Here is an 11,696-nt window from a genome sequence, read left to right on the forward strand (position 1 = left end):
AAGCTGAAATTGTTTTCTTTGAGACACTATGGTGTCATATTTATATTTAGTTGATGACTATATATTGTATTCTCAGTCACTCACCACCTGTCTTCTGGTGGATGTGGTAGAAACCAGAAGTGTGAATGTAGTTAGTTCTCTGTTCACTGTTTGTGTAGCATAGGTCAGGGCAAGTTCACTCACCTCCAGAAGTGGGACACTATTCCCAATCCCTGGCAGAGCAGTGGTTCCACAGGAAAGGATGCCACTGGACACTGGGTTGGTGAGGGAGAGAACTGCCTCTGTCCCTAGCTACCAGGAAAGCAAAGGAACAAGGAAGAACTTCACTTCATTGCCATCAACCTCCAGCCATGTTCTCTGCCAACAAGCCACTGTATCAACAGCCACTCGGAAAAGGTGACCACAAAGCTCCATGCCAACCCACAGTCTACCTGTTTTTCTTCTCTATCACTGCTCCTCTTCAACCTCCTCTTTCATTCATTACTCAATCCACCTCTCTGTCCTATCCTCTGATGCTCAAGGTTCCAGGATCATCTGCATCTGTTTCATTTGGTCTTTCATGTCAGTTGCAGGGAACAGCTCAGTGTATCTACTTACTCCACCATCTTGTTCTGGACTCCCAAGTTCTCAAACTTAACATCACTAAAAATATAATACACACATTATTTGCCTCCTGATGTGGTAAAATAGGAAGACTACAATACCACCCATAAAATATTCTTGATTGCCCCACCACAAAAAAAAAAAAAAAATTTGAAAGTTAATCTAATCAGTCATCTAACTCTACCAACTTATAAAAAAAAAATGTACAGGATTGTTGGTGCTGTTGTTGTTAGTGCCATCAGTTCCAAGTCATAATGGCTCTGTATAGGGTCTCCAAGGAGGGGCTGGTTTGAACCACCAATCTTGTGGTTAACAGTCCAGTGCTTATTTAACAACAACACTGGTACCTGTACTGTCCAATTAGTCCCAACTCAGCAACTCTGTAGATGGTTTCCAAGGAGTGACTGGTGGTTTTGAACCACCAACCTTGTGGCTAGCAAGGTCTAGTGCTTATCCTACAGTGCCACACCAGGACTCCTACAGCAACAACATCTGGAGAAAACAAACAGGCAGATATGAAATGTGGGAAATTCTGCAGTTCAACTGACCTGGTTTCTTCAGAAACTAAAAGGGAGGGTGGGTAATAAGGAAAAACAATATGAATTTTTTTTAATATAGAGACATCAGGCAAGATGTCAGACTAAGCAAAATGACTATGTAAACCCTCTACAACAAAGATACAGAAAACCAAATGAAACCAATGCAGATGATTGTCTTGGAATTCTGAGTTTCAGTTAAAGGGATAGAGAAGTGGATTGAATGTTTACTATGAAAGTGAACTAAGCAGACATGGCAAAAAATAGAGATTGATTATATGATTCGGGGACCTGACAGGAGCATGTATCTCAAGCTTTTGTGAATAGTTGGAGACAAGAAAACTTATTGGCATTGCAGAAACATACTTGTAGCTCACAGAGACAAAGGTGCGATTTTTTTTCTCTTATACCCCACACTCCCCTGGTAACCAGAGGCAAGGCCAACCCTCACCGGAGTACAGTCTCATGGAAGCTGCTGCTCTCCCAGTGGTCAGAGCTCTACAAAGGTGAGGGCTGCGGTTGTGAGCCCCATTCAAGGAGGGAGCTGTTCGCATTGAACTAGCTCTCAACAAGAGAAGCAGCTGAACAGATGCATGGAGGAGAAAAGACAAAAAAAAAAAAAGAAACTGCTGATCTATGCCAGCAGCCAAACCAGTCACTGTGTGGCCATCTTGAACTTTCATGGGCAACTTTGAAGACAAGAGGGCAGTATGTGGTACAGAGGTAGGTATACTGCTTATTGGTTGACAGAAAGGGGTGGATTTTTCTCCCTTTCTTTTCTTCTTGTAACCCACATTACCCTGACGACTAGAGGTGTAGTCAGACCCCATTCTCATAGACTTCCAGGGAAGCTCCATCTCTCTGGGTTGTCCAAGTTACATCAAAGGGTATAGGAGCTAGGAGCACCAACCCCTGCACATAGAATCAGGAGTGGTCTATTCCAGACCTACAGAGCTGGTTCTGGTCAGTCCTGGGCTAGAGGGACCTCTTACCCTTGATTCACCTCTGGGACAGAAATACTCTGATACACAAGCTGGTTTGGGGTTTGCACGAACTACTTCCAGACTGTGTGCCTAGAGCAGATAATACCTAGCCCTCTGGTAGTATAGTGGTTACGAATCAGATTGCTAACCTCACAGTCGACAGTAAGAAACTACCAGCTGTTCCACAGAAGAAAGATGAGGCTTTCTGCTCCCGTAAAGATTTACAGCCTCAGAAACCCTGTGCAGGGTCACTATGAGTCAGAACCAACTCCAAGGTACTTAACAATTTTTTTTTTTTTAAATAAAAGAAACAAGGGTAAATTGCTACAATTTGATGAACCTGACCTATACTCAGAGAGGTAGTTATTCTAAATACCAACAGAGAGGGAAGGAGTCTTCACATCAAGTATCAATGCTATCCCCTCTGTACACAGGGTAGACAGGGACGGGCATCTTAGACATTGGCTACCTAAAATGAGTGGCCGATAAAGGCACAAAGTAACTGGCTTACAAGGTTCCAAGAGGGAGTTTAGTTTAAGATTACTGGGGGAAAGAAAGAGTCCCCACTGAATAGATTCCATCTTGTCTAGATGGGTCTGGTGAAAAGAAATGAGGATAAGATTCGTGTGATTCAATAGTGAATAATTGTTATCATGACTAATTGCTACTGTCACAATTGTAAAGGTAGAAGTTTTGTAACAAAAACAGGGGAATGGTTAATCTTACAGTCCAGAAACAGAGGGCCCTAGGACCTTCAAGGGAGAAGCGCACAAGCAGAATGCAGGACCTTATCCAGAGAAGCAGTGACACCAGAGAAGAAGGCAGAGATGGGTCATGGAGACGGGGAGTGGCTGACGACTCTAGATTTATGGGAAAAGAGGAACTAAGAGCTGGTGGCCAGGAGGCAGACTTGCAGAATGTGCCCTTTGGAGATGTAAATTATTATATATGTCTAAGTGTTTTTATCTGGTTTTTTGTTTTTAAAAAAGTTAAAGTGGATAGAGAGAAATACTGTTAACTGATGGTACATGGAGGGGAATATCATCATTGTAATGAAGCAAGGTATATGATTTGATGAATGTAAAACTGATGATCTGCCCTGTAAACTTTCACTCAAGCCACAATAATAACCTTAAAAAAAAAATCCAAGCAGGATAAACTCCAAAAGAAAACCACAATGACATATCAAATCATACTCTACAAAATCAAAGACAAGGAAGGAATCTTGAGAGCATCTAGGGAAACCTGAAAAGTTACCTACAAAGGAGAACCAATAAGATTAAGCTCTCATTTCTCAGAAGAAACCATAAAGCAAAAAGGCAATGAGGAGGCATACACAAAACTTTGAAAGAAAAAAACAGCCAGCCAAGAATCATATACCCAGCAAAATTGTCACTCAAATACATGGCAAAATTAGAACATTTCCAGTTAAACAGTTATTACAGGAATTTTTTTTAAAAACAGACCAACTTTACAAAAAACACTACAGGGAGTCTTTTGGACTGAGAACAACAGCAGACAACTGGCATACATGGAAACACCACCCATACATAATTCAATCAAGATATAAATTTTTCCAAAGTCATACAAATACACAAGACTGATAATAGGGAATCTGAGATAACCAATTTATAATGAAGACAATGATGGAGGGAAAAGTACAGTTACAGAACTTCCAACTGGCAAGGAAGTCAAGTAAATTTCAAGTTAAAACAGACTGATTTAAACTGGATAAGAAATTAATAAATCACAGAGTAACTTCAAAGAAAACTACCATACCTTCACATCAAATCAAGAAAAGGGAAAATCATGAAGATTTTATAAACATTAAAACAACAGCAGTGAAGAAATTGACAAGAAAATGCACAAACAAAATGAACTCAGCCAGAAAAATGTACAGAACAAAAGATAAAAAACAGCAGCACCTCTCCCCCCCCGGGGGGGGGGGGGGGGAACCCACAGCAAAATGACTGCAATCAGTTCCTATCCATTGATAATTACACTGAACATCAATGGATTAAATGCACCAGTCAAGACACAAACAGTAGCAGAGTGGATAAGTAAATATGATCCTTCAATATGCTGTCTACAAGAAACACAACTTACACACAAAGACAAAAATGGATTAAAAATCAAATGACAGAAAAAATATATCATACTATGATAACCCAAAACAAGCAGGAGTGACAATATTAATTACTGATAAGCTAGACTTAAGGGAAAAAACAGCATAAAAGACAAAGAAGGACATAATCTCATAATTAAAGGGTCAATTGAACAAGAGGACATAACCATGATAATTATCTATGCTTCCAAAGAAAGAACCTCAAAATATATGAATCAAACTCTAAATAATTGAAGAAAGACATAGACAACTCTACAATAATAGTGGTGGTGGTGGTGGTGGTAGTGTGCCATGGAGTTGATTCCAACTCATAGTGACCCTGCACAGGGTTTCCGAGGCTGTAAATCTTTACAGGAGCAGAAAGCCTCATCTTTCTCCCACAGAACGGCTGGTAGTTTTGAACTGCTGACCTTTAGGTTATCAGCCCAATGTGTAACCACCACGCTACCAGAGTAGGAGAGTTTAATAACCACATTTGATAAGGACAGAACACCTAGAAAGAAACTCAACAAAGACACAGAAGAACTAAACAGTACAATCAACCAACTTGATCTCATAGATTTATACAAAGCATTGAACCCAACAACAGCACAATACATATTCTTTTCCAGTGCACATGGAATATTCTCCAGAATAGACCATACGTTAGGCCACAAAGCAAACCTCAAAAAATTTAAAAACATCAAAATACTACAAAGCATCTTTTCAGATCACAATGCTATAAAACTATAAATCAACATGACAGTGATCAAGGTAACAAAGTTAAATACATGGAAATTGAATAACACCTTGCTAAAAAGCTTTGGTAGCATAATGGTTACGAATCGGGCTGCGAACCTTAAGGTCAGCGGTTCGAAACTACCAGCAGCTCCGCGGGAGAAAGATGAGGCTTTCTACTCCTGTAAAGATTTACACCCTCGGAAACCCTGTACAGGGTCGCTATGGGTCGGAACCGACTCGACGGCACTTAACAACAACAACAAAAAAAGCTACTGAGTTACAGAACCAATAAATAAATAAATTCCTTAATTCAAACAAAAACAAAACTATAGCATACCATAACCTTTAGGACACACCAAAAGCCGGGGACAATTTACAGCAATAAATAAGCACTTCCCAAAAGAAATAAGAACCAAAATCAACACATTAACACAACATCTCCAACAACCAAAAAAGACAAGCAAAGTAAGTGTACAGTCACCAGAAGAAAAGAAATAATAAATATTAGAGCAGAAATAATGATTTAGAAAACAGAAAGAATCAACAAGAAAAGTAGTTGCTTCTTTGAAAGGATTAAATTTACAAACATTGGCAAATCAAACAAAAGAAAAGAAGGAAACTATGTAAATAACACGTATAAGAAATTATGTGAGTGATATCACAATAGAACCAATGGAAATAAAAAAGATAACAGAATGCTATGAAAAATTATACTCCAATGAATTTGAAAATTTAGAAGAAATAGGTACATTTTTAGAAAAACATGACCTACCTAAACTAAAACAGAGTGAAGTAGAAAACTTGAACAGACCTGTAACAAAAGAAGAACTTAATCAGGTAATTTTAAAACTCCCAACAAAAAGAAGTCCATGCCCACATGGCTTTAGTGGTGAAATCCACCAACCATTCAGAGACCAGCTGACACAATTTTACTCAAACTATCCCAGAACATATAAAAAAATGGAAAATGCCTGGATACATTTTATGAAGCAAGCATAGCCCTCATGCCAAAACCAGAAAAAGACATGACTGAAAAAGGAAATTATAGACCAATAGCTCTCATTAACACAGTTGAAAAAATTCTGAACAAAATCCTAGCCAATAGAATTTAACACCATTTCAAAAAAAATAATACATCCTGACCAAGTGGGGTTCATTCCAGGGATGGAAGAATGGTTCAATATTAGAAAAACAATCAATGCAGTCCACCATATAAATAAAACAAAGGAAAAGAACCACATGATCATCTTAGTTGATGCAGAAAAGACATTTGACAAAATTCAACACCCATTCTTGATTAAAAAAAAAAAAAAACACTCAACAAGTAGGAACTGAAGGACATGTTAAAAACTCAGGAAAAAGCGTTCATTCTAAGTGAAATATTCAGTACCTAGAGGGTAGACATTTGTTCACTAGGATGACTGAGAGGGCAACATACAAAAATTGGGAGGTTGGGAGAAGAATGATGAAGATAGTAAAGACAGGGTGGTAAGCAAGGACTAAAGGGAATAGGTATGCAAGAGCTAAGGGTAAATAGTGATATATACACAATTTTGTATAGATAGATGGACAGAGACACAGACTGAAAGAGTATGGAAAGATGAGTGGGATTTATATATACATATTAAGGAGCTCTGGTAGCGTAGTGGTTACGAATTGGGCTGCGAACCTTAAGGTCAGCGGTTCGAAACTACTAGCTGCTGCGCGGGAGAAAGATGAGGCTTTCTACTCCCGTAAAGATTTACAACCTCGGAAACCCTATACAGGGTCGCTATGGGTCGGAACCGACTCGATGGCACACAACAACAACAACAACATTTCTGTATCCCACAAATATACAATAATTGGAGAGGTAATTTGTACATGGGTAACCACAGAGAGGAAGCGGGACAACTGTTCTTGCATGGAGGTGTTTTCAATCAATTAGATGAAACAAAGTATGTGATCTGTTGAATGTAAAAATGGTTATTTTGTCTGTAAACCATCAGTCAATTCTCAATACAAGTTGGAAAAAAAATTAATTTATGTATATACTTGAGGAAGAAAGGAATGGAGAGTCACTACTAACAGGTACCGGTTTCTTTTTCAGAGTAATGAAATGTTCTGAGATTAAATAATGTTGATAATTTCAGTCTTGTGAGTGCATTTAAATTCTTAAAGTACACAAGGGGGAATTTTATGGTATGTGAATGATATCTCAATTAAAAATTAATTAAAAGTAAACTATGTACCCCTTCTTTTGTGCATTTTCGATGGGATCATTTTTATTAGCTTTTGTAGTTTTATCTGAAATCCAGATGCCTCAAGTTCTGAATTTTTATCTTTCTAGTTATTTTCCTCTTTTCTTCATTAGCACCTAAACATGCAGAAAAAAGATGCCTCCTTACATGGTTTCCTGCCTAACTCCCAACATTTTACCACGCAAGCCATCCATGTGGGCCAGAAATCGGAGCAATGGAACTCCTGGGCTGTGGTGCCATCTCACTGTCCAACATGTTCAAGCAGAGAGCACCCAGCCAGCACTCCAGTTTTGAATATAGCCGTTTTGGAAATCCACTAGGAATTGCTTGGAAAAAACAGTGTCAGCATTGGATGGGGCTAAGTACTGTTTGGACTTTGCTTCAGGTTTAGCAGCCACTATGACTATCACTCATCTTTTAAAAGCAGGAGACCAAATTATTTGTATGTGTGATGTATATGGAGGTACCAACAGATACTTCAGGAAGGTGGCAAATGAATTTGGACTGAGGATTTCTTTTGTTGATTGTTCCAAAAACAAAATTGCTAGAGGCAGCAATTACACCAGAAACTAAGCTTGTTTGGACTGTTAACCCCCACAAACCCGAATTTGAAGATGATTGACATTGAACCCTGCGCACACGCCATCCATAAACATGGAGATATTTTTGTGGTCGTGGATAACTTTTATGTCAGCATACTTTCAATTGCCTTTGTCTTTGGGAGCCGATATTTACATGTATTCAGCAACAAAATATATGAATGGCCACAGTGATGTTATAATGGGCTTGGCTGGTTGGTTGGTTATGTGCCGTGGAGTCAGTTCCGACTCATAGCGACCCTGTACTGCGTTTCCAAGGCGGTAAATCTTTACGGGAGCAGAAAGCCTCATCTTTCTCTCACGGAACAGCTAGTAGTTTTGAACTGCTGACCTTGCAGCTCGCAGCCCGATTCGTAACCACTACACTACCAGTTTGTTTAAATCTGAGAATCTTCATAATAGGCGCCATTTCTTACAAAACTGTATTGGAGCAGTTCCATCTCCTCTTGACTGTTACCTCTGTAATCAAGGTCTAAAGACTCTACAAGTACTAATAGAAAAGCATTTTGAAAATGGAATTTCAGTCACTCAGTTTCTGGAATCGAATCCCCTGGTAGAAAAGATTATTTATCCTGGACTACTGTCTCATCCGCAACGTGAGTTGGCAAAGCGCCAATGCACAGGCTGTCCAGGGATGATCACCTTCTTTATTAAGGGCACTCTTCAGCATGCTGAGATTTTCCTCAAGAACGTAAAGGTATTTACTCTGGCTGAACGCTTCAGAGGATGTGAAAGTCTTGCTGAACTTCCGGCAATCATGACCCATGCATCTGTGCCGAAAAGTTACAGAGATGTCCTTGGAATTACTGACGCATTAATTTGACTCTCTGTGGGTCTAGAGGACAAAACAGAACTGCTGGAGGATCTACCTCAATCTTGGAAGATGGCACACTCAAGTTACAACGAACATTCCAGAAATGCTGTTTGAAGCTGCTTCGTGAGAAGAGCACATCTTCTGAATAATCAAATGGAATATTAATGAGCCGTCACAACAATTTTCAAGTAAAAATTTAAAGCACCTTATTACCTTTCAAAACTGTACCTTCCCAGGGATCATTTCTGTCAAAAACAGTTTCTTGTTTCTCTTATTGTAATTGACAGATCAGTTCTGTTAATATCTTTTCCATAATTTCACTGTACATTTGTCTTTGAAGGATGTGAGATTTATACTGCTTTGGGGGATCATCTTCTCTTTTTTGTAGCTTAAGATACAGTTTGATCATGTTTACAGTACAATGGTAATTCATTTTTCATGTTCTCTGAAGAATTTAAGTTATTAAATGAATACTCTTAAATCAAGTGTGATTTTTGCATACTGTTGGAGATAGCAATGGTTTCCAATTCATTACACATAAGCCAAAAATCAAATACTTGATGTGACAGAGGCAAATAATGATATATGCACAACCCTGGAACAACAGGGCTCTGGGATACAGAGATCGAGACATGGTTGGAATGGGGAAAGCAATGTTAAGATGCTTGGTTGTCTTTTGAATCTTGGTTTCCCTGGCATACCACCATAAAATAGACACTGGCGGGGGAGAGAAAGGAATAGCCAGAAATATCACCATAGAAAGCTTGTAAATCCATCTTCTGCTTATAACTGATTGGAACACCTAAAATGGAGCTACAATGTGCCCAGTGAAGGAGGCTTCCTGCAGAGCCTCTGCATTACACAAGACCATAGGTGGAATACTGAACAGCATCCAGAATCTTCTGAGGGGAAACTCCCACTTCAAAGGACAAGCAGACCAGCCTGGAGTGGTCAGAAGATACTTCTTGAAAGAAAGTTTGACAAGAAAAATGCAAAACGATACAGGCAGATCGACTGATTACTACAATAACAAACAAGTGGCTCGCCCAGGAGACATCAAGGCAAGTGGTCAGGTCCCTTCAGGGAAAACCCCCTTCCAAGACTAAGACACAAAGGGAATACATGCTCTGATTGATGACCACATTTGTATGGATAAGGGGTAGTGAGGGAAAAACAGCAAGAAAGCTGAGAGCTAAGCCCTACAACGTTCAATAGACTCCTGTGAACCTGGCTGGAGACCTGGTTGGCCAGCAGTGTGGCAAGACCTGGGGACTCTTGGGCCCACAGTCAGTGACATAGCCACAGAGGACTAGCGTGGAGAGTGAAACGTCCAGCTGCTAAGAAGAGAGGGCACATGCATAAGTACTCCCACACTTGTAGATGTTACCCACTTGACTGGCTTCAATGGCTGGATGATCGGAGCTCAATCAGAAGAAGAAAGAAGAGGAAAAAAAAGAATAATCTGATACAATTTGATGAGCTTGACCTACACCTATGGAAGCAGTAGTTTAAAAGTGGGAACAAATCTTCACAGCGAGGATCATTCCCACCCCTCCACACACAGAGAGGACATGGATGGGCAACTTGGACATTGGCTTCTCATAATGGGGGAGCTGCAGAGGCAAGAAGTTTACAAGCTTTCAAGAGGGAACCTAGATACAAAGGGCGTGGAGCAAGGTAGAGTGTCCACTGAGTAGTATCCAATCTGTCTAGGCTGGGCCGAGGGAAGGAGATGTGGATAGGTCTCTTGCAATACAGTGGTGAATAATTGTTATCAGGACTGATTGTAAGGGCTGGGACTGTAAAGGTAGATGTTTTGTAGCAAAAGGAGGGCAGGGATTAACTTTGCAGTCTAGGAGTGGAGATCTCTGGGACCATCAAGGGAGAAGAGCAAAGAACGGAACCTTACCCAGAGATGGAGGCAGAGACGATAACATGGAGAGATGGAGCGCCTGGGGACTTTGGACCTGGAGAGGGAGAGAACCTGTGTGCTGACAACCGGGGGACAGGCCTGCGGGGTATATCCTGTGGTTGGTGGATGATGCATGGAGGGGATTGTAACCATGGCAAGGAAATGATATATGATGGGATCAATGTGAAGCTAATGTTCTCCCATGTAAACTATAACATAACTCACAATAAAGCATTAAAAAAAAAAATCAAATACTTGAACAGCCTACTATGAAATTTTACTGACTTAAGTTTGTGCTCAATGATTTTGAAGAAAATAAATCAAATTATCAAAGCTAAAAAAAAAAAAAAGTAAAGTATGTATTAGTTAACACTTTACAAACTTGACCTTTATTTCCTAATACCAGCTAATAGTCTGTTAAAATTTCTTCTGTTATCTTAATAAAGCCTTTTTTAAAGTTGAAAAAGGGATTCAAACAAGTTCTACTCACTCCGCTTGTTTATGTCTCTCTACATGGAACATGGGAACACTGAATGGTTTAAAATTAAGAAAGGTGTGCAACAGGATTGTATTCTTTTACCATACTTATTCAACCTGTATGCTGAGCACATAATCCGAGAAGCTGGGTTATATGAAGAAAAACGTGGCATCAGGATTGAAAGAAGACTCATTAACAACCTGCGATATGCAGATGATACAACCTTGCTTGCTGAAAGTGAAGAGGATTTAAAATATTACTGGTGAAGATCAAAGAGCACAGCCTTAAGTATGGATTGCATCTCAATGTAATGAAAAAAAATCCTCACCACTGGACCAATAAACAACATTCTTATCAACAGAGAAAAGATTGAAGTTGTCAAGGACTTCATTCTTCTTGGATTAACTATCAACACTTATGGAAGCAACAGTCAAGAAATCAAACGATGCATTGCATTAGGCAAATCTGCTGCACAAGACCTCTTTTAAAGTGTTGACGAGCAAAGATGTCACCTTGAGGACTAAGGTGCACCTGACCCAAGCCATGGATGGTATTTTCAATAACCTCATATGCATGTGAAAGCTGGACAGTGAATAAGGAAGACCATAGAAGAATTGATGCTTTTGAGTTATGGTGTTGGATGAGAATATTTAAAGTGCCATGGGCTGCCAAAAGAACAAAGAGAT

At 39.6% G+C, this 11,696-nt stretch overlaps 1 pseudogene; it reads left to right on the forward strand.

The window, feature by feature from the left end:
* Window positions 1-7,329: 7,329 nt before the first annotated feature.
* On the forward strand, window positions 7,330-8,734 carry LOC102841994 (annotated as a pseudogene).
* The last annotated feature ends 2,962 nt before the right edge of the window (window positions 8,735-11,696 follow it).

The sequence above is a fragment of the Chrysochloris asiatica genome, unplaced genomic scaffold (assembly GCF_000296735.1).
Source record: "Chrysochloris asiatica unplaced genomic scaffold, ChrAsi1.0 scaffold00084, whole genome shotgun sequence".
NCBI lineage: Eukaryota > Metazoa > Chordata > Mammalia > Afrosoricida > Chrysochloridae > Chrysochloris > Chrysochloris asiatica.